At 38.2% G+C, this 24500-nt stretch overlaps 1 protein-coding gene across 1 annotated transcript in view; it reads left to right on the top strand.

Annotated features, from left to right (window-relative positions):
• Positions 1-24500, top strand: part of CCNB3 (cyclin B3) — an 86153-nt gene that overhangs the window by 40719 nt on the left and 20934 nt on the right. The window lies entirely within an intron of this gene.

The following is a 24500-nucleotide window of genomic DNA, read 5'->3' on the forward strand; positions in this document are numbered from 1 at the left end:
GCGCTCTGCCCAGCAGATTGGGACCTTTGAGGAGCTTCAGGTGCTCCATCCTCCTGGCTGGCTACTCAGCTCCGAGGCCCCCCACTGTGACACATAGCCTGATGAGCCTTCCTCCCGGCCTGACAGCACCAGCTCACAAAGCGATAGTCACTGTGCTGGTGTCAGGCCAGTCAGAGGGAGGCCCCACCTACAACAGCTAGAGATGCAAAGCACAGAGGCTTACACCTCTGTGCTCGGCCCACTGGCTCTGATACTGGAGACAGGCACTGCAGCAAGGAATCAGGAAACAGATCTTTCTTCCCCCCAGGAACCAGCTCCACTCCCCTATGACCCCCAACCTCAATCTAGGGGCTGAGCAGCTCCAGAAACTGGAGCTTCTGGGCACTAGAGGGCAACACACAGAAATATGAAATGTCAAAAGAGCATGGTTCTGATAAAGATCTCACAAACCCCAGAAAAAGGGCCAAATGAAACGGAACTCACCAATCTTCCTGAAAGAGAGTTCAAAATAAAAATCATAAACATGCTTATGGAGGTACAAAAAAATATTCCAGAACTCAGGAATGAATTTAAGTTGGAGACTCAATCATTAAGAAATTCCATATCTGAAATGAAATCTACAATGGAGGGGTTTAAAAGCAGATAAGATGTAGCAGAAGATACAGTATATGGACTAGAAATTAGAGAAGAGGAATACAAAGAAGCTGAGGCAGAGAGAGAAAAAACGATCTCTTAAGAATGAAAGAATATTGAGAGAACTGTGTGACCCATCCAAATGAAACAATATTCACATAATAGGGGTACCTGAAGAAGAAGAGAGAGAAAAAGGGATAGAAAGTGTCACTGAGGAGGTAATTGCTGAAAACGTCCCCAATCTGGGGAAGGAGATAGTCTCTCAAGCTATTGAGGTGCACAGATCTCCCAACACAAGTGACCCAAGGAAGACAACATCAAGACATATAATTAAAATGGCAACAATCAAGGATAAAGACAAACTTTTAAAAGCAGCTAGAGAGAGAAAGAAGATCACATACAAAGGAAAACCCATCAGGCCATCATCAGATTTCTCAACAGATACCTTACAGACCAGAAAGGAATGGCATGGCATATTTAATGCAATGAAGCAGAAGGGCCTCGAACCAAGAATACTCTACCTGGCAAGGTTATCATTTAAATTTGAAGGAGGGATTAAACAGTTTTCAGATAAGCAAAACCTGAGAGAAGTTACCTCCCACAAACCACCTCTACAGTGGATTTTGGAGGGACTCCTATAGATGAAAGTATTCCTAAGGCAAAATAGATGTCACCCAAGGCATAGACAAAGAGTATAGAATATGATTCATAACATACAAAGAATGGAGGAGGAATAAAAAGAAGGAAAAAAAGGAAAGAATGTTTAGATTGTGTTTGTAATAGCACAAGAAGTGAGGTAAATTAGACTGTTAGATAGTAAGGAAATTACCCTTGAACCTTTGGTAACAATGAATCTAAAGCCTGCAATGGCAAAAAGTACATACCTTTTGATAATCACCCTAAATGTAAATGAACTGAATGCACCATTCAAAAGATGTAGAGTCACTGAATGGATAAAAAAAACAAGACCCATCTATATGCTGCCTACAAGAGACTCACTTCAACCCTAAGACATACATAGACCGAAAGTAAAGGGATGGAAAAAGATATTTCATGTAACTAATAGGGAGAAAAAAACAGGAGTTGCAGTACTTGTATCAGACAAAATAGACTTCAAAATGAAGAAAGTAACAAGAGACAAAGAAAGACATTGCATAATGACAAAAGGGAGTCCAACAAGAGGATAAAACTATTAAAAATATCTATGCACCAACACAGGATCACCTACATATGTGAAACAAATACTACCAGAATTAAAGGGGGAAACAGAATGCAATGCATTCATTTTGGGAGACTTCTACACACCACTCACTCCAAAGGACAGATCAACCAGACAAAATATAAAGAGACAGAGGCACTGAACAATGTTTTAGAACAGATGGACCTAACGGACATCCACAGAACAGTCCATCCAAAAGCAACAGGATACACAGTCTTCCTAAGTAAACATAGAACATTTTCAGGAATAGATCATATACTAGGACACAAAAAGAACCTCAGTAAATTCAAAAATATTGAAATTATACCAAGCAGCTTGTCAGATCACAAAGGTATGACACTAGAAATAAATTACACAAAGAAAATGAAAAAAACCACAAACACATGGAGGCTTAAAAACATGCTCCTAAATAACCAGTGGATCAATGGCCAAATAAAAACACAGATCAAGCAATATATGGAGACATATGACAACAATAATTCAACACCGGAAAATCTGTGGGATGCAGTGAAGGCTGTGTTAAGAGGGAAGTATATTGCAATATAGGCCTACCTCAGGAAAGAAGAACAATCTCAGATGAACAGTCTAAACTCACAATTAATGAAACTAGAAAAGGAAGAACAAATGAGTCCCAACGTTAGTAGAAGGAGGGACATAATAAAGATTAGAGAAGAAATAAAATTGAGAAGAATAAAACAATAGAAAGAATCAATGAGAGCAGGAGCTGGTTCTTTGAGAAAATAAACAAAATAGATAAACCCCTAGCCAGATTTATAAAGAATAAAAAGAGTCTATACACATAAACAGAACCAGAAATGAGAAAGGAAAATTCACAATGGTTACCACAGAAATACAAAGAATTATGAGAGAATACTATGAAAAATTATATGCTAAAAAACTGGATAACCTAGAAGAAATGGACAACTTTCTAGAAAAACACAACTTTCCAAGGCTGACCCAAGGAGAAACAGAAAATCTGAATAGGCCAATTACCAGCAAGGAAATTGAATTGGTAATCAAAAAAATGCCTAAGAAAAAAACGCCTGAACCAGACGGTTTCACTGCTGAATTTTATCAAACATTTAGTAAAGACCTAATACCCATCCTCTTTAATGTTTTCCAAAAAGTAGAAGAGGAGGGAATATTCCCAAACTCATTCTATGAGGCCAACATCACTCTAATACCAAAACCGGGCAAAGACACCACCAACAAAGAATTATTACAGACCAATATCCCTGATGAATATAGATGCAAAAATACTCAACAAAATATTAGCAAACCGAATTCAAAAATACATCAGAAAGATCATCCATCATGATCAAGTGGGATTCATCCTAGGGATACAAGTATGGTACAACATTCGAAAATCCATCAACATCATGGCAGGACAAAAACCACATGATCATCTCCATAGATGCAGAAAAAGCATTCGACAAAGTTCAACATCCATTCATGATAAAAACTTTCAACAAAATGGGTATAGAGGGCAAGTACCTCAAGACAATAAAGGCCATGTATCACAAACACACAGCCAACATTATACTTAACAGCAAGAAGCAGAAAGCTTTTCCTTTAAGATCGGGAACAAGACAAGGATGCACACTCTCCCCACTTTTATTCAACATAGTTCCAGAGGTCCTAGCCACAGCAATCAGACAACACAAAGAAATAAAAGGCATCCAGATAGGTAAGGAAGAAGTCAAACTGTCCCTGTTTGCAGATGACATGATATTGTACATAAAAACCTTAAAGACTCCACTCCAAAACTACTAGAACTAATATCTGAATTCATTAAAGTTGCAGGATACCAAATTAATCCACAGAAATCTGTTGCATTCCTATACACTAATAATGAACTAGCAGAAAGAGAAATCAGGAAAACAATTCCATTCACAATTGCATCAAAAAGAATTAAATACCTAGGAATAAACCTAACCAAGGAAGTGAAAGTCTTGTACTCTGAAAACTACAAGAAACTCATGAGAGAAATTAAACAAGATAGCAATAAATGGAAACACATCCCATGCTCATGGATAGGAAGAATTAATATTGTCCAAATGGCCATCCTGTCCAAAGCAGTATACAGATTCAATGCAATCCCCATCAAAGTATCAATAGTATTATTCATTAAACTAGAGGAAAGGAAGTGAAAGACCTTTGCCCTGAAAACTACAAGGCACTCTTAAGAGAAATTAAAGAGGGAATTCATCCCATGCTCTTGGCAAGGAAGAATTAATATTGTCAAAATGCCCATTCTGCCTAAAGCAGTCTACAGATTCAATGAAATCCCTATCAAAACACCAACAGAATTCTTCAGTGAACTGGAACAAATAGTTCAAAAATTCATATGGAACCACAAAAGACCCTGAATAGCCAAAGCAATCCTGAGAAGGAAGAATAAAGTGTGGGGGGGGATTATATCCCCTGACTTAAAGCTCTACTACAAAGCCTCAGAAATCAAGACAATTTGGTACTGGCACAAGAACAGACCCACAGACCAGTAGAACAGTATAGAGACTCCAGACATTAACCCAAACATATATGGTCAATAATATATGATAAAGGAACCATGGACATACAATGGGGAAATGACAACCTCTTCAACAGCTGGTATAGGCAAAACTGGACAGCTACATGTAAGAGAATGAAACTGGATTATTGTCTAACCCCATACACAAAAGTAAACTCAAAATGGATCAAAGACCTGATGTAAGTCATGAAACCATAAAACTCTTAGAAAAAAACATAGGCAAAAGTCTCTTGGACATAAACATGAACAACTTCCTCATGAACATATCTCCCCAGGCAAGGGAAACAAAAGCAAAAATGAACAAGTGGAACTATATCAAGCTGAAAAGCTTCTGTACAACAAAGGACACCACCAATAGAACAAAAAGGCATACTGCAGTATGGGAGAATATATTCACAAATGATATATCCAATAAGGGGTTGACCTACAAATTATATAAAGAGCTCACACACCTCAGCAAATAAAAAGCAAATAAGCCAGGTAAAAAATGGGCAGAGGAGCTGAACAGAGAGTTCTCCAAAGAAGAAATTCCGATGGCCAACAGACACATGAGAAGATGCTCCACATCGCTGATCATCAGGGAAATGCAAATTAAAACCACAATGAGATATCACCTCACACCAGTTAGGATGGCCAGCACCCAAAAGACAAACAACAAATGTTGGTGAGGTTGTGGAGAAAGGGGAACCCTCCTACACTGCTGGTGGGAATGTAAATTAGTTCAACCATTGTGGAAAGCAGTATGGAAGTTCCTCCAAAAACTCAAAATAGAGAAACCATTTGACCCAGGAATTCCTCTTCTAGGAATTTTCCCTAAGAATGCAGGAGCCCAGTTTCCAAAAGACCTATGCACCCCTATGTTTATTGTAGCACTATTTACAATAGCCAAGAAATAGAAGCAACCTAAGTATCCATCAGTAGATGAATGGATAAAGAAGATGTGGTACATATACACAATGGAATATTATTCAGCCATAAGAAGAAAACAAATCCTACCATTTGCAACAACATAGATGGAGCTAGAGGGTATTATGCTCAGTGAAGTAAGCCAGGCAGAGAAAGACAAGTACCAAATGATTTCACTCATATGTGGAGTATAAGAACAAAGAAAAAGCTGAAGGAGCAAAACAGCAGCAGAATCACAGAACCCAAGCATGGACTAACAGTTACCGAAGGGAAAGGGACTGGGGAGGATGGGTGGGAAGGGAGAAATAAGGTGGAAAAAGGGGCATTATGATTATCACACATAGTGTAGCAGGCGGTGGGGTGATATGGTGAAGGCAATACAACATAGCGAAGACAAGTAGTGATTCTATAGCATCTTACTACACTGATGGACAGTGACCATAATGGGTTATGTGGTGGGGACTTGATAATAGGGGGAGTCTAGTAACCATAATGTTGCTCATGTAATACGCCTTGAAAACTCCTAAGCCAGTGTTACCTGGTATCCAGTGTCCACTTGAATCTGCACAGCATGGGAACTAAGCCCCTACCACCCCAGGAGTTGTGGGAGCCACAGAGCACTGGATGGAGTGAGATTATGTTCTGAGAACTTCCTAAAGGCAAAGAAAAGAGATTTTCAGGCAGGCTACTAAGGAGGATGATTGTATAGCTGCAGTTCTGTCCAGGTTCCCCAGGCAACGTGAGCTTGCAAGCCCAAATCAGAGATCTCAGTAGTCTTTCCCTACTTATCTGGAGTAGGACAGAGAGTGACACACTCGATGAAAGGCTAGTGAGGGCAACCTCACAGAGGAGGCATGCTTAAGGGCTTAGGATTCTGTCTTTTAAAGCTTTCAAGAATGGGGCAAAGGGCTAGGGTGGGGGTTGTTGGGCATAGGCTTGAGTTGTGGTCTCATGATGTCTCTCTCCAGTGAGATACATTATCACTATTCATAGTCAGTCCTTTAGATAATACTGTAAGATAGACTTAACACAAGGAATTTATTGATCTGGTTCCTCTCCAAGATAGTGGTTACCCTCAAGCACTGGGAACAGATCAGTTAAGACTGCTTGCCTTGCTTTAAGACAGATTGTTGGCTGATTACCAAAGAATTTGTTAGGAATCTTATCTCCTAACTCCCTGGTTTTTAAATGGAATCTTAGCCTTAAGATGGAGTCCCTCCTGTTCTTACTATTCTATTTATATCTTGGCATTTTTCAACATAGGCAGGAAAAGTTAATCATGATGCTTGTCCCATGTCTCAGCTCTAACTCATCTGAATTAGCTACAGCAAGTCTCAAGGTCAGCCCAGATTCAGAGCCTGTGGAGTGAACTCACTTTGCAAAGGGTGTTAACTCTGTGAGTCCTTTCTGGCTCTCTGGCTTTATCTGATTAACTCCCTGAGTTCTTGGTGGGCTTCACCCTCTTTTCATCCCATTCATATCTGTCTTTCTGCCTAACATAATCATTCTCAAAATATTGTAAAAGCGTTTCTAGTGATTTGGTTAAGTACCAGTGACAAGATCTTTCCATCTTTGGGTGGGATAGCTAATAGGTAGGACAGGATAATGTGGCACCAGACCTGGTAGGTAGCTGTTTGTCTAGATTTGGATGTTTAGGGAATGTTGCTGTGAATACTTAATTATCACTCTATAATAAGGAAGGGCAGCCCAGAAGAGTACTTGAGACATAGTGGGTGTCAATAAATATTTGTTGAATGAATGGAATTGAATGAATTGCTATGGATTTTGCAAGGAAATATATGACAGTCTATGCCCAGCAGAGTCTTACTATATAATTAAGAAGAAAAGATAATACAGTTTAATATCCTTTATTAAGTACTAGAGGAGTGTGGTTCAAGGTTAGTTTGAGAGAAATGTGATAGACATTATATAATTGGACATCAGCAAAGCCTGAAAATACCTCTCATCTTATGGAAATGATAGAAGAACAGTAAATTAGATAAGAGTAGAATTTGGGTAGATCTTAAGTAAAATTGATCCCAAAGATTGCCAATCATTACCAAGATAGAAAGACATTTCAAAGGGACTTCCAGTGGACTTTGTTCTGGTCAAAATTTTTATTAGTGCTGTAGATGACAACAGAGAAGATCTACTCATCAAATTCACAGATGGCATGAAACTGGGAAGAGGGATAGGAAATAAATGGTTAACAGAGATAGATCCCTCTGCCACTGGAATGATAAACTGAATCTTGTTTTAAAAAGCCTTTGTTATTTTTACTGTACAAAACTCACATTTATTATAGCACAGTAAGAAATTATAATTACCTGTGATCCACAACCCACAACCACTGTTAACATTCATGTGTGTATATTATTCCCACACTTTTAAAGTCATGGTTATCCACTAGGTGTGCATCTCTAATGTACAGATCACAGAATCACAGATGCCCAGATCCCATTCCAGACTTACCAAATCAGAATTGTGGTGCTGTGGCCCAGGTACACGTATTTTATAAAGCCCCATAAATGATGTTAATGTGTACCTTTTGATAGAGAATCACAGTTCCAGAAAATATATTGCCTTCATAATTTTGCTTTTTATATTTTTAAATAGACAGTAACATTGACATTTTTGGTATATAGTTCTATGAAATTTTAACATTTGTTTTGAAATAGTAGAGTCACAAGAGCCTGAAAAAATAGTAGAGAGAGGTCCTGTGTATTCTTTACCTAGTTTCTTCCAATGGGAACATTTTATTTAACTATCACAATCAAGGTTCTTGAACCTTATTTAAATTTTACCAGTTACATGCAGTTATTTATTTATTTTTATTGAAATATAGTTGATATACAATATTATATTGGTTTCAGGTGTACAACATAGTGATTTGACAACTATATATATTATTAAATGCCACAATAAGTGTAGTTGTGATCTGTCATCATACAAAGATATTAAAATATTATTGACTATATTCCCTATATTCTTTTAACCCTCGACTAATTTATTTTACAATTGGAAGTTTGTATCTCTTTATCCCCATTACTTATTTTGCCCATCTACCCCAATGGCTACCACTAGGATGTTCTGTGTTTGTGGGTCTATTTCTGTTGTTTTTTTTTTATATTCCACATACAAGTGAAATCATATGGTATTTGTCTTTCTCTGACTTATTTCACTTAGCATAATGCCCTCTAGGTCCATCCATGTTGTCACAAATGGCAAGATTCTATTCTTTTTTATTGCTGAGTAATATTCCATTATATATATGTATATCTTTTTTATCCATTCATCTATTGATGGACACTTAGGTTACTTCTGTATCTTAGTGATTGTAAATAATGCTGTGATAAACATAAGGGTTCATGTAATTTTTGAATCACAGATTTTGTTTTCCTCAGGTAAAGTGGAATTACTGGGTTATATGATATTTCTATTTTTAGTTTTTTTTGAGAAATCTCTGTACTGTTTTCCATAGTGGATGCAACAATTTACATTCTCAGTATATGAGGGTACCCTTTTCTCCACATCCTTGCCAACACTTGTTATTTGTTTTTTGATACTAGCCATTCTGGTTGGTGTGAGGTGATACCTCATTGAGGTTTTGCTTTGCATTTCTCTGGTGATTAGTGATACTGAGCATCTTTTCATGTGTCTGTTTGCCATCTGTATGCCTTCTTTGGAAAAAATGTGTATTCAGGTCCTTTGCCCATTTTTAAGCTGGTTATTATCATTACTTTTGGGGTTAAGTTGTATGAGTTCTTTATAGGCACTTATTTGTGTGTGTGTTTAGTTTATATAATTTTATCACACATGTACATTTTGTAAGCACCACCACTACAGTTAGGATACAGAACTGTTCCATCACTGCAAAGATTCCTCATGTTAGCTTTTTATAGCTGCTGGGTCATGATAAATGAATGTTTAACTTAATGAGAAATTGCCACCGAGTGTACCATGTTGTTTTCTCACCTGCAATGTATAAGAGTTCTATGTGCTCTGCATCCTTGCTAGCACCTGGTATTGTTAGCATTTTCTTATTTTAGTCATCTAATAGGTTTGTAGAGGAAGCTCACCATAATTTTACTTTGCATTTAAAGGGCTAATAATGTCGAATATCATGCTTATTTGCCATCTGAATATCCTCTTTGGTAAAGTGTCTAAGTCTTTTGCCTATTTTAAATTGGGTAGTTTATTTTCTTTGTGCCAAGTTATGAGTTCTTTACATACTCTGGATACAGGTCCTTTGTTGGATATGTGATTTATAAATATATCCTACCAGTCTGTATCTCTCTTATTCTCTTATATTTCACAGAGTAAAAGTTTTTAGTTTTGATGAAGTTCAGTTTTTCGAAGTTTTCTTTATGGATTGTGCTTTTCATGGCACATCTAAGAACTCTTTGCCTAAACCTAGGTCATGAATGTTTTCTCCTATATTTTATTTTATTGAAACTATTAAAATGTTTTATAGTTTTAATAGCAAATCTATAATACATTTTCACTTAAATTTTGCCTAAGATGTGAGTTTCTTGAGGTCACAGTTCTGTTTTTGCATATAGGTGTCCAATTGTTCTAACACCATTTATAGAAAAATATACTTTCTCCACTAAATTGCTTTTGCACTACTGCTAAAAATCAATTGCCCTTATTTATGTAGGTCTATTTCTATACTCTATTCTGTCTCATTGATTTATGTGTTTGTCCCTTTGATAATATCACACTGTATTTCTCTAGTTTTATAGTAAGTCTTAAAACTAGGTAGAATGATTCTCCAAATCTATTCTGTCTTTTTTCTCCCTCAAAATTGTTTTAGCTATCCTAGTTCCTTTGCTTTAATATACAAATTTTTAAATACCAGTATGTCTATAAAACAGATGATCTACATTTACAAAAAATCCTGCTGAGAGTTTGATTGGAATTGAGTACTTATGCCTTGTGCAGAAAAGAGAACATAACAGGCCTAATACTGCTATCCTTAGAAAAGCCTGTTTGCAAAGTTGGTCCTTAGCTGGCATCTGGGAGCTTCACTGGTGAACAGCTCCTGACACTGCTATAAAACCCTCCCTTCATGATAACTGTGCCTAAACTCTTTGTTCAAACAATGTGGTTTATTCTGAACACCTGCTTTCTTTCTGGGAGTCAAGGAATTTGGTACATGCTAGGCAGAGAGTGTTTATGTAACCAGCTCCCAATAAAATCTTAGGCACTGAGTCATCCCTGGTAGATGACATTTTATGTGTATTATCACATCTCATTGCTGTAGGTATTAAGTGCATCCTCAGCAATTCTACTTGGACAGCTTGTTTCTGATTTTTAGTAAACTTTGTGCTCCTTTTCCCTTTGCTGATTTTGCTTTGTGTCTTGTCCTACATTAAATCATAGCCATGAGTATGACTAATGCTGAGTCCTGTAAGTCCTTCTACAAATCACCATATCTAGGGGTGGTCTTGGACACCTGACACACATCTATAGGTAGATTTAAATACAATTGACATCTTTTGTGTGTTGAACCTTCCAACCCATGAATGTGGTATGTCTCTCATTTATTTAGTTCTATGATTTTATTTTGATTTTTTTAACCATGCAGATCCTATACATGTTTTACAAGATTTATACCAAAATGAATTCTTTTCTTGGAACTGGTATTTTTTAAAATTTAGGTTTCCATTTATATACTACCGATATGAAATATTGATAATTGTGTGTTGACCTTGTATTCTATTGCCTTATTAAAACTCATTAATTCTTAGGAATTTTTTTCTTTCTGTAGATTTCTTGAAGTTATATACATAGACAGTTATGTCATTTACCAGTTGGGACAGTTTCATTTCTTCCCTTCCAATCTGCATGCTTTTGATTTCATATTTGTGTTTTATTGCACTGTGTAGGACTTCCATTATGAAGTTGAATAGAAAAAGTGAGAGTGGACAGCCTTGCCTTGTTCCTGATTTTAGGGAGAAAGTAGTTAGTCTTTCACCATTAGTATGATCTTAACTGTAGGGATTTCCTAGAGATCCTTGATAAAGTTGAAAAAATGACTTTCCATTACTAGTTTGTTTTATTATGAATGAATGATGAATTTTGTCAATTGCTTTTTTCCTGCATCTGTTGATATGATTTTTTCAGTTGGACTCTTAATATGGTGGATAACATTGATTAATTTTCAAATATTGAAGCAGCTACATATTCCTGGAATAAACCCTACTTGGTCCTGGTGTATTATTATTTTTATATTTATTTGATTTTATTTGCTAATTTTTTTTTTGCATCCATGTTTATGATGGATGTTGGCCTGTGGTATGCTTTTTTTTGTACTGTTTTTATCTGGTTTTGGTAGGAGAATGACACTGGCTTCATAAAATAATTAGGGAAGTATTCCGTCCTCTGCTGTTTTTTGGAATAGATGTGTAGAACTGATGTTATTTATATTTTAAATGTTTGGTAGAATTCACAAGTGAAACAACCTCTTCCTGAAGTGTTTTTTTCCTGAAGAATTTTGACTAAGAAAATAATTTCTTTAAAGTTATAAGGTTATTCAAATTATATATTTCATTTCATGTGACTTTTGAGAGTTTGTGATTTTCGAGGAATTGGTTTGTTTCATCTAGGTTATTAAATTTATGTGCAAAAAGTTCATAGTATTCCCTTATTATTCATTCTTTCATTCCTGATATTTGGTCATGTGTGTCTTCTTCATTATCAACCATTCTAGAAATTTAGAAGTTTTATTGATCTTTTCAAAGAAACAGGTTTTGGTTTTGTTCATTTTCTCTATTGCTTTTCTGTTTTCTGCTTTATTGGTATTTGCTCTAATTTTTGTAGTTTCCTTTCCTCTTGGCTTTGGGTTTAATCTGCTCTTTCTCTAGTTTCTTAAGGTAGAAACTTAGACTATTGATTTCAGACCTTTCTTTTCTAATATAAGCATTTAATGCTATACATTTCTTCCTAAGCATTGCTTTAGCTGTATGTCACCAATTTTGGGAGACTTCCTCTTCGGTTGTTGGATTTTTTATTTTTATTTTTTTTATTTATCATGTTTTTTTTATTGAGGTAAATTAACATAATGCCAAATTAGCCATTTTAGAGTGAGCAGTTCAGTGGCATTTAGTACATTCACCGTGCTGTGCAGCCACCACCTGTATCTAATTCCAGAACATTTTCCTCACCCCACAATAAAACTGTATGCATTAAGCAATTACTCCCCCTTCTCTTCTCCCTCCAGTTCCTGGCAACTGCCAGTCTACTCTGTCTCTATTAGATTTACCTATTCTGGATGTCTCACATAACATGGAATCATACAGTATGTGATCTTTGGTGTCTGGCTTCTTTCATGTAGCAAAACATTTCCAAGGTTAATCCACACTGTAGCATGTATGAGCATTTCACTCCTCTTTATGGCTAATAGTGTTCTATTGCATGCATATACCATGATTTGTTTTCCATCCATCCATCCATAGACATTTGGGTTGTTTCTACAGTTTGACTGTTATATGTAGTGCCACTGTTCATACACAAGTATTTGTTTGAATAGCTGTTTTTGACTTTTTTGGTATATACCTACGAGTGGAATTGCTGGGTCTTGTGGTAATTCTATGTTTCATTTTTGAGAACTGCCAAAGTGTTGTCCACAATGGTTGAAACATTTTACATGGCCATCAGAAAAGAACAAGGACTTCAATTTCTCCACATCCTTGCTAACACTATTTCATTTAAAAAAACATTTTTTTATTATAACCGCCCCGGTGGGTGTAAAATGGTATCTCGTCATGGTTTTAATTTGCATTTCCCTGATGACTAATGATATTGAAATGATCATTTTTTCATTTACCCGTTGGTCATTTGTATGTCTTCTTTGGAGAAATGTCTATTCAAGTCCTTTGCCAATTTTTTTTTTTTTTGAGAGGGCATCTCTCATATTTATTGATCAAATGGTTGTTAACAAAAATAAAATTCAGTATAGGGGGGTCAACGCTCAATGTACAATCATTAATCCATCTCAAGCCTAATTCTCGTCAGTCTCCAATCTTCTGAAGCATAACGAACAAGTTCTTACATGGTGAACGAATTCTTACATAGTGAATAAATTCTTACATGGTGAACAGTACAAGGGCATTCATCACAGAAACTTTCGGTTTTGATCATGCATTATGACCTATAAACAATCAGGTCAAATATGAATATTCATTTGATTTTTGTACTTGATTTATATGTTGATCCCACATTTCTCCTATTATTATTATTATTTTTATTTTTAATAAAATGCTGAAGTGGTAGGTAGATGCAAGATAAAGGTAGAAAACATAGTTTAGTGCTGTAAGAAGGCAAATGTAGATGATCAGATGATCAGGTGTGTGCCTATGGACTAAGTATTAATCCAGGCTAGACAAGGGCAGCAAGACATCCACGGATGCAGAAGATTTCTCTCAAAGCAGGGGGGGTGCGGTTCTGAGCCTCACCTCTGTTGATCCCCAAATTCTCACCTGATGGCCTCCCTGCGACTGTGCCTGTCTTAGGTTGTTCCTCTCTTGAGGAATCTTACCCGTCTCTGGCTAACCAGTCATCTTCCGGGGCCATACAGGGAAATGGAAAGTTGGTAAGTGAGAGAGAAGCCATATTGTTTGCAAAGGTTAGCTTTTTACTTCTTTGCAGATTTATGCCCTGTGGCTTCTATGCCCAGCACTTGTCTCGAGATATCTTTACCACCTGGAGGAATTATGATACTCGGTAAATTCGATATGAGGCACGAATTCTATATAAGGGTTGTAATTAGGAAGGAAGAAGAAAAGCTATAGATGTAGCATATGAAGGAAACATGGGAGGATTGATTATTTCCTTGACATATCTTCTTGTATAGTACCTTAAGTATGTATAGGTTTTAAACTACTAACTAATTTGCACACACATATTAACATAATAGGAATACAGTGACATAAACAAATCTATAATTACCATCCATCTCCAGTGAAGCCAAAAAAACCATTTAGTCACCCGAGGCATTTGTGAAAATTTATCTATGATATGATGGATATTGTCCAACTGTACTTGAACCATCAGACAAATTAAAGCAGCCCATTTCTGGGATCTGTTCACATCCCATATGTTCTTTTAACCATAGATAGTCTATAGTCATAAGACTTTGGAGTGCTACAACTTGCACCCCTCCCAACTCCTGGTTGAGTTCCAACAGTACAGATCCGGTCAAATTCGTTGTCTCACTGTATGCACATGCCAGCATAGACATCTCCCTCCTCATTCTTATGGCAAGTCCAGGAGACGGTGGGCTGGATGCAGCCACAGCCGCAGCATCGTCCAGATCCCTGTGGAGGCTTTTTGATGATCATCCCCCGGCACAAGTCCTCCAGAGAGTGCTGATGCTGGAAGCTCCTCCTCATATCATATCTTAGTTCATTTTCTGGGTATCCAAGCTAGGCCTTGATCTTCTGCGTAGAAACAAACAGACCCTTTGCCCACACTTTGACATGCCCTCTATACCACTGTGCAAAACTCATTGGAGGTCAGCACACAGTAACTGCTTTTTTTTTTTTTAATTAAGAGAAAGGAATATTATCAGAAAAGAGTACCTCCATAGCTTATCATCTGACACCCTTTAAGTGATCAACATTAAGGATATTTAAAGCATGCGTTGATCTTTGATTTACCAATAGTTTTATCCTGTCAAGGAGTAATCCCCCTTTTCTTTCTTTCTTTCTTTCTTTATTTTTATTTTTATTTTTTTTTATTTTTTAATCTACACTTACATGAAGAATACTGTTTACTATGCTCTCCCCTATATCAGGTCCCCCCTAACAACGACATTACGGTTACTGTCCATCAGCTTAGCAAAATGTTGTAGAGTCACTACTTGTCCTCTCTGTGTTGTGCAGCCCACCCTCCCCTTTCTCCCTCCCCCCCATGCATGCTAATCTTAATACCCCCCTTCTTCTTCCCCCCCCTTATCCCTCCCTGCCCACCCATCCTCCCCAGTTCCTTTCCCTTTGGTACCTGTTAGTCCATTTTTGGGTTCTGTAATTCTGCTGCTGTTTTGTTCCTTCAGTTTTTCCTTTGTTCCTATACTTCTCAGATGAGTGAAATCATTTGGTATTTCTCTTTCTCCGCTTGGCTTATTTCACTGAGCATAATACTCTCCAGCTCCATCCATGTTGCTGCAAATGGTTGGATTTTTCCACTTCTTATGGCTGAGTAGTATTCCATTTTGTATATGTACCACCTCTTCTTTATCCATTCATCTACCGATGGACATTTACGTTGCTTCCAATTCTTGGCTATTGTAAATAGTGCTGCGATAAACATAGGAGTGCATCTGTCTTTCTCAAACTTGATTGCTGCGTTCTTAGGGTAAATTCCTAGGAGTGGAATTCCTGGGTCAAATGGTAGGTCTGTTTTGAGCATTTTGATGCACCTCCATACTGCTTTCCACAATGGTTGAACTAATTTACATTCCCACCAGCAGTGTAGGAGGGTTCCCCTTTCTCCACAGCCTCGCCAACATTTGTTGTTGTTTGTCTTTTGGATGGCAGCTATCCTTATTGGTGTGAGGTGATACCTCATTGTAGTTTTAATTTGCATTTCTCTGATAATTAGCGATGTGGAGCATCTGTTCATGTGTCTATTGGCCATCTGTATTTCTTTTTTGGAGAACTGTCTGTTCAGTTGCTCTGCCCATTTTTTAATTGGGTTATTTGTTTTTTGTTTGTTGAGGCGTGTGAGCTCTTTATATATTCTGGACATCAAGCCTTTATCAGATCTGTCATTTTCAAATATATTCTCCCATACTGTAGGGTTCCTTTTTGTTCTATTGATGGTGTCTTTCGCTGTACAGAAGCTTTTCAGCTTAATGTAGTCCCACTTGCTCATTTTTGCTGTTGTTTTCCTTGCCCGGGGAGATATGTTCAAGAAGAGATCACTCATGTTTATGTCTAAGAGGTTTTTGCCTATGTTTTTTTCCAAGAGTTTAATGGTTTCATGACTTACATTCAGGTCTTTGATCCACTTTGAGTTTACCATTGTATATGGGGTTAGACAATGGTCCAGTTTCATTCTCCTACATGTAGCTGTCCAGTTTTGCCAGCACCATCTGTTGAAGAGACTGCCATTTTGCCATTGTATGTCCATGGCTCCTTTATCAAATATTAATTGACCATATATGTTTGGGTTAATTTCTGGGGTCTCTAATCTGTTCCACTGGTCTGTGGCTCTGTTCTTGTTCCAGTACCAAATTGTCTTGATTACTATGGCTTTGTAGTAGAGCTTGAAGTTGGGGAGTGAGATCCCCCCTACTTTATTCTTCTTTTTCAGGATTGCTTTGGCTATTCGGGGTCTTTGGTGTTTCCATATGAATTTTTGAATTATTTGTTCCAATTCATTGAAGAATGTTGCTGGTAATTTGAGAGGGATTGCATCAAATCTGTATATTGCTTTGGGCAGGATGGCCATTTTTACGATATGAATTCTTCCTAGCCATGAGCATGGGATGAGTTTCCATTTATTAGTGTCCCCTTTAATTTCTCTTAAGAGTGACTTGTAGTTTTCAGAGTATAAGTCTTTCACTTCTTTGGTTAGGTTTATTCCTAGGTATTTTATTCTTTTTGATGCAATGGTGAATGGAATTGTTTTCCTGATTTCTCTTTCTATTGATTCCTTGTTAGTGTGTAGGAAAGCTACAGATTTCTGTGTGTTAATTTTGTATCCTGCAACTTTGCTGTATTCCGATATCAGTTCTAGTAGTTTTGGAGTGGAGTCTTTAGGTTTTTTTATGTACAGTATCATATCATCTGCAAATAGTGACAGTTTAACTTCTTCTTTACCAATCTGGATTCCTTGTATTTCTTTGTTTTGTCTGATTGCCGTGGCTAGGACCTCCAGTACTATGTTAAATAACAGTGGGGAGAGTGGGCATCCCTGTCTGGTTCCCGATCTCAGAGGAAATGCTTTCAGCTTCTTGCTGTTCAGTATAATGCTGGCTGTGGGTTTATCATATATGGCCTTTATTATGTTGAGGTACTTGCCCTCTATTCCCATTTTGCTGATAGTTTTTATCATGAATGGATGTTGAATTTTGTCAAATGCTTTTTCAGCATCTATGGAGATGATCATGTGGTTTTTGTCTTTCTTTTTGTTGATGTGGTGGATGATGTTGATGGATTTTCGAATGTTGTACCATGCTTGCATCCCTGGGATGAACCCCACTTGGTCATGGTGTATGATCCTTTTGATATACTGTTGAATTCTGTTTGCTAATATTTTATTGAGTATTTTTGCATCTACATTCATCAGGGATATTGGTCTGTAATTTTCTTTTTTGGTGGGGTCTTTGCCTGGTTTTGGTATTAGGGTGATGTTGGCCTCATAGAATGAGTTTGGGAGTATTCCCTCTTCTTCTATTTTGTGGAACACTTTAAGGAGAATGGGTATTATGTCTTCTCTGTGTGTCTGATAAAATTCCGAGGTAAATCCGTCCGGCCCCGGGGTTTTGTTCTTGGGTAGTTTTTTGATTACTGTTTCAATTTCTTTGCTTGTAATTGGTTTCTTTAACTTTTGTGTTTCTTCCTTGGTCAGTCGTGGGAGGTTGTATTTTTCTAGGAAGTTGTCCATTTCTTCTAGGTTTTCCAGCTTGTTGGCATATAGGTTTTCATAGTAGTCTTTAATAGTTCTTTCTATTTCTGTGGAGTCTGTCGTGATTATTCCATTCTCATTTCTGATTATGTTGATTTGTGTTGACTCTCTTTTTCTCTTAATAAGTTGGGCTAGAGGCTTATCTATTTTGTTTATTTTCTCAAAGAACCAGCTCTTGGTTTCGTTGATTTTTGCTATTGTTTTATTCTTCTCGATTTTGTTTATTTCTTCTCTGATCTTTATTATGTCCCTCCTTCTGCTAACTTTAGGCCTCATTTGTTCTTCTTTTTCCAGTTTTAATAATTGTGATGTTAGACTATTCATTTGGGATTGTTCTTCCTTCTTCAAGTGTGCCTGGATTGCTATATACTTTCCTCTTAAGACTGCTTTCGCTGCATCCCACAGAAGTTGGGGCTTACTGTTGTTGTTGTCATTTGTTTCTATATATTCCTTGATCTCTATTTTGGTTTGTTCATTGATCCATTGATTATTTAGTAGCATGTTGTTAAACCTCCATGTGTTTGTGAACCTTTTTGTTTTCTTTGTAGAATTTATTTCTACTTTCATACCTTTGTGGTCTGAAAAATTGGTTGGTAGAATTTCAATATTTTTGAATTTACTGAGGCTTTTTTTGTGAGCTAGTATGTGGTCTATTCTGGAGAAGGTTCCATGTGCACTTGAGAAGAATGTATATCCTGTTGCTTTTGGATGTAGAGTTCTACAGATACCTATTAGATCCATCTGTTCTAGTGTGTTGTTTAGTGCCTCTGTGTCCTTACTTATTTTCTGTCCGGTTGATCTGTCCTTTAGAGTGAATGGTGTGTTGAAGTCTCCTACAATGAATGCATTGCAGTCTATTTCCCTTTTTAGTTCTGTTAGTATTTGCTTCACATATGCTGGTGCTCCTGTATTGTGTGCACATATATTTAGAATGGTTATATCCTCTTGTTGGACTGAGCCCTTTATCATTATGTAGTATCCTTCTTTATCTCTTGTTACTTTCTTTGTTTTGAAGTCTATTTTGTCTGATATTAGTACTGCAACCCCTGCTTTCTTCTCACTGTTGTTTGCCTGAAATATGTTTTTCCATCCCTTGACTTTTAGTCTATGCTTATCTTTGGGTTTAAGGTGAGTTTCTTGTAAGCAGCATATAGATGGGTCTTGCTTTTTTATCCATTTTATTACTCTATGTCCTTTGATTGGTGCATTAAGTCCATTTACATTTAGGGTGACTATTGAGAGATATGTACTTATTGCCAATCCAGGCTTTAGATTTGTGGTTACCATAGGTTCAAGGTTAGCTTCTTTAGTATCTTACTGCCTAACTTAGCTCGCTTATTGAGCTGTTATATACACTGCCTGGAGATTCTTTTCTTCTCTCCTTTCTTATTCCTCCTCCTCCATTCTTCATATGTTGTGTGTTTTGTTCTGTGCTCTTTTTAGGGGTGCTCCCATCTAGAGCAGTCCCTGTAGGATGCCCTGTAGAGGTGGTTTTTGGGAAGCAAATTCCCTCAGCTTTTGCTTGTCTGGGAATTGTTTAATCCCGCCATCATATTTAAATGATAGTCGTGCTGGATACAGTATCCTTGGTTCAAGGCCCTTCTGTTTCATTGCATTAAGTATATCATGCCATTCTCTTATGGCCTGTAGGGTTTCTGTCGAGAGGTCTGATGTTAGCCTGATGGGTTTTCCTTTATAGGTGACCGTTTTCTCTCTAGCTGCCTTTAAAACTCTTTCCTTGTCCTTGATCCTTGCCATTTTAATTACTATGCGTCTTGGTGTTGTCCTCCTTGGATCCTTTCTGTTGGGAGTTCTGTGTAATTCCATGGTCTGTTCGATTATTTCCTCCCCCAGTTTGGGGAAGTTTTCAGCAATTATTTCTTCAAAGAGACTTTCTATCCCTTTTCCTCTTTCTTCTTCTTCTGGTATCCCTATAATACAAATATTATTCCTTTTGTATTGGTCACATATTTCTCTTAGTGTTGTTTCATTCCTGGAGATCCTTTTATCTCTCTCTATGTCAGCTTCTATACGTTCCTGTTCTCTGGCTTCTATTCCTTCAATGGCCTCTTGCATCTTATCCATTCTGCTTATAAATCCTACCATGGATTGTTTCACTTCTGTGATCTCCTTCCTGACATCTGTGATCTCCTTCCGGACTTCATCCCACTGCTCTTGCATTTTTCTCTGCATCTCATCCCACTGCTCTTGCATTTTTCTCTGCATCTCTGTCAGCATGTTTATGATTTTTATTTTGAATTCTTTTTCAGGAGGACTAGTTAGGTCTGTCTCCCTCTCAGGTGTTGTCTCTGTGATCTTTGTCTGCCTGTAGTTTTGCCTTTTCATGGTGATAGAGATAGTTTGCAGAGCTGGTACAAGTGACCGCTGGAAGACCGTCCCTTCTTGTTGGTTTGTGGCGTTTTCCTGGGAGAATAGCGACCTCTAGTGGCTTGTGCTGGGCAGCTGTGCACAGACAGGGCTTCTGCTTCCTGCCCAGTTGCTTTGGGGTTTATCTCCGCTGTTGTCGTGGGCTTGGCCTGGCTGGGGCTGTTCCTCCAAAATGGTGGAGCCCCGTTGGAGGGGGATCGGCCTGGGGGCTATTTATCTCCATAAGGGGCCTCTGTGCTCCCTGCTGCCCAGGGGGTTAGAGTGCCCAGAGATCCCCAGATTTCCTGCCTCTGGTCTAAGTGACCTGTCCTGCCCCCTTTAAGACTTCCAAAAAGCACTCTCCAAACCAAAACAACAACAGCAACAATGAGAGAGGGAACAGAAAGAAAAAAAAAGGGAAAAACACGGGATTTTTTTTTTTTGTCCTCAGGTGCCGGTCCCAGGCACCCGCTCACTGGTCCTGCTGCCCTGTCTCCCTAGCACCAGGGTCCCTGTCCTTTCAAGGCTTCCAAAATGCACCCACCCACCGTTCCCGCAGGGAAGAAATGCTCGTTATTCTTTGTCCTCAGGCGCTGGTCCCAGGCACCCACTCACCAGTCCCGCCGCCCTGCCTCCCTATCACCGGGGTCCCTGTCCCTTTAAGGCTTCCAAAAAGCGCTCACCAAAAAGAGAAAAAAAAAAGGGGAAAAATGCGCGATTTCCTCTGTCCTCAGGCGCCGGTCTCAGGCACCCGCCCACCGGTCCCGCAGGGAGAAACGTGGGATATTCTTTGTCCTCAGGCGCTTGTCCCAGGCACCTGCTCACCCGTCTCACCACCCTGCCTCCCTAGCAACGGGGGCCCGTCCCTTTAAGGCTTCCAAAAAGCACTCGCCAAAAAAAAACTGCTCCGGTTTCTTTCCAGCCGCCGGGAGCCGGGGGGAGGGACGCTCGGGTCCCGCCAGGCCGGGGCTTGTATCTTACCCCCTTTGCAAGGCGCTGGGTTCTTGCAGGTGTGGATGTTGTCTGGATGTTGTCCTGTGTCCTGTGGTCTCTATTTTAGGAAGATTTTTCTTTGTTATATTTTCATAGCTCTATGTGTTTTTGGGAGAAGATTTCCACTGCTCTACTCACACCGCCATCCTGGCTCCGCCCCCCCGGTTGTTGGATTTTTTAGAAGTTTGTCATTTAATTTCCAAGTGTTTGGAGTTTTCACTATTATTCTTCTATTATTGATTTGTAGTTTAACTCCACTGTGGTCAAAAGGAACACTATGTATGATTTTTTTTCAGTTTTTATTTTTTTATTCATTTTGTTATCACTAATCTATAATTACATGAAGAACATTATGTTTACTAGACTTCCCCCTTACCAAGTCCCCCCAACAAATTCCATTACAGTCACCATCCATCAGCATAGTGAGATGCTGTAGAATCAGTACTTGTCTTCTCTGTTTTGCACAGCCCTCCCCATGCCTCCCCAATATTATACATGCTAATCATACGGCCCCCTTTATTTTTCCCCACCCTTATACCTCCCTTCCCACCCATCCTCCCCAGTCCCTTTCCCTTTGGTAGCTGTTAGTCCATTCTTCGGTTCTGTGATTCTGCTGCTGTTTTGTTCCTTCAGTTTTTCCTTTGTTCTTATACTCCACACATGAGTGAAATCATTTGGTATTTGTCTTTCTCCGCTTGGCTTATTTCACTGAGCATAATATCCTCTAGCTCCATCCATGTTGTTGCAAATGGTAGGATTTGTTTTCTTATGGATGAATAATATTCCATTGTGTATATGTACCACCTCTTTGTTATCCATTCATCTACTGATGGACACTTAGGTTGCTTCCATTTCTTGGCTATTGTAAATAGTCCTGCGATAAACATAGGGGTGCATCTGTCTTTTTCAATCTGGGCTGCTGCATTCTTAGAGTAAATTCCTAGGAGTGGAACTCTTGGGCCAAATGGTATTTCTATTTTGAGTTTTTTGAGGAACCTCCATACTGCTTTCCACAATGGTTGAACTAATTTACATTCCCACCGGCAGGGTAGGAGGGTGCCCCTTTCTCCACAACCTCGCCAACATTTGTTGTTGTTTGTCTTTTGGATGGTAACCATCCTTACTGGTGTGAGGTGATATCTCATTGTGGTTTTAATTTGCATTTCTCTGATGACTAGCGATGTGGAGCATCTTTTCATGTGTCTGTTGGTCATCTTAATTTCTTCTTTGAAGAACTGTCTGTTCAGCTCCTCTGCCCATTTTTTAATTGGATTATTTGCTTTTTGTTTGTTGAGGGGCATGAGCTCTTTATATATTTTGGATGTCAAGCATTTATCGGATCTGTCATTTATGAACATATTTTCCCATACTGTAGTGTACCTTTTTGTTCTATTGATGGTGTCCTTTGCTGTACAGAGGCGTTTCAGCTTGAGGTAGTCCCACTTGTTCATTTTGCTTTTGTTTTCCTTGCCTGGGGAGATATGTTCATGAAAAACTCACTAATGTTTATGTCCTAGAGATTTTTGGCTATGTTTTTATCTAAGAGTTTTATGGATTCATGGCTTACATTCAGGTCTTTGATCCATTTCAAATTTACTTTTGTGTATGGTGTTAGACAGTGATCCAGTTTCATTCTCTTACATGTAGCTGTCCACTTTCGCCAGCACCATCTGTTGAAGAGACTGTCATTTCCCCATTGTACGTCCATGGCTCCTTTATCGAATACTAATTGACCATATATGTTTGGGTTAATGTCTGGAGTCTCTATTCTGTCCCACTGGCCTGTGGGTCTGTTCTTGTGCCAGTATCAGACTGTCTTGATTGCTGTGGCTTTGTAGTAGAGCTTGAAGTTGGGGAGCAAGATACCCCCCACTTTATTCTTCCTTCTCAGGATTGCTTGGCTCTTCAGGGTCTTTAGTGTTTCCTTATGAATTTTTGAACTACTTGTTCCAGTTCGTTGAAGAATGCTGTTGGTAATTTGATAGGGATTACATCAAATCTGTATAGTGCTTTTGGCAGGATGGCCATTTTGATGGTATTAATGATCTGTAGCCAAGAGCATGGGATGAGTTTCCATTTGTTAGTGACTTCTTTAATTTCTCTTAAGAGTGTCTTATAGTTTTCAGGATATAGGTCTTTTGTTCCCTTGGTTAGGTTTATTCCTAGTTATTTTATTCTTTTTGATGCAGTTGTGAATGGGTTTGTTTTCCTGATTTCTCTTTCTATTAGTTCATTGTTAGTGTATAGGAAAGCCACAGATTTCTGTGTATTAATTCTGTATCCTGCAACTTTGCTGTATTCCGATATCAGTTCTAGTAGTTTTAGAGTGATGTCTTTAGTGTTTTTTATGTACAATATCATGTCATCTGCAAATAGTGACAGTTTAACTTCTTCTTTACCAATTTGGATTGATTCTATTTCTTTGTTTTCTCAAATTGCCGTGGCTAGGACTTCCAGTAGTATGTTGAATAACAGTGGGGACAGTGGGCATCCCTGTCTTGTTCCCGATCTCAGAGGAAAAGCTTTCAGCTTCTTACTGCTCAGTATGATGCTGGCTGTGGGTTTATCTTATATGGCCTTTATTATGTTGAGATAATTGCCCTCTATACCCATTTTGTTGAGAGTTTTTGTCATGAATGGATGTTGAATTTTATCGAATGCTTTTTCAGCATCTATGGAGATGATCATATGGTTTTTGTCTTTCTTTCTGTTGATGTGGTGGATGATGTTGATGGATATTTGAATGTTGTATCATCCCTGAATCCCTGGGATGAATCCCACTTGGTCATGGTGTATGATCCTCTTGATGTAGTTTTGAATTCGGGTTGCTAATATTTTGTTGAGTATTTTTGCATCTATGTTCATCAGGGATATTGGTCTGTAGTTTTCTTGTTTTGGTGGGGTCTTTGCCTGGTTTTGGTATTAGGGTGATGTTGGCTTCATAGAATGAGTTTGGGAGTATTCCCTCCTCTTCTATTTCTTGGAAAACTTTAAGGAGAATGGGTATCTTCTCTGTATGTCTGATAAAATTCCAAGGTAAATCCATCTGGCCCGGGGTTTTGTTCTTGGGTAGTTTTTTTATTACTGCTTTAATTTCTTTGCTGGTAATTGGTCTGTTTAGATTTTGTGTTTCTTCCTAGGTCATTCTTGGAAGGTTGTGTTTTTCTAGGAAGTTGTTCATTTCTCCTAGGTTTTCCAGCTTGTTATCATACAGGT

This window comes from Manis javanica, chromosome X (genome assembly GCF_040802235.1).
Source record: "Manis javanica isolate MJ-LG chromosome X, MJ_LKY, whole genome shotgun sequence".
Classification (NCBI taxonomy): Eukaryota; Metazoa; Chordata; class Mammalia; order Pholidota; family Manidae; genus Manis; species Manis javanica.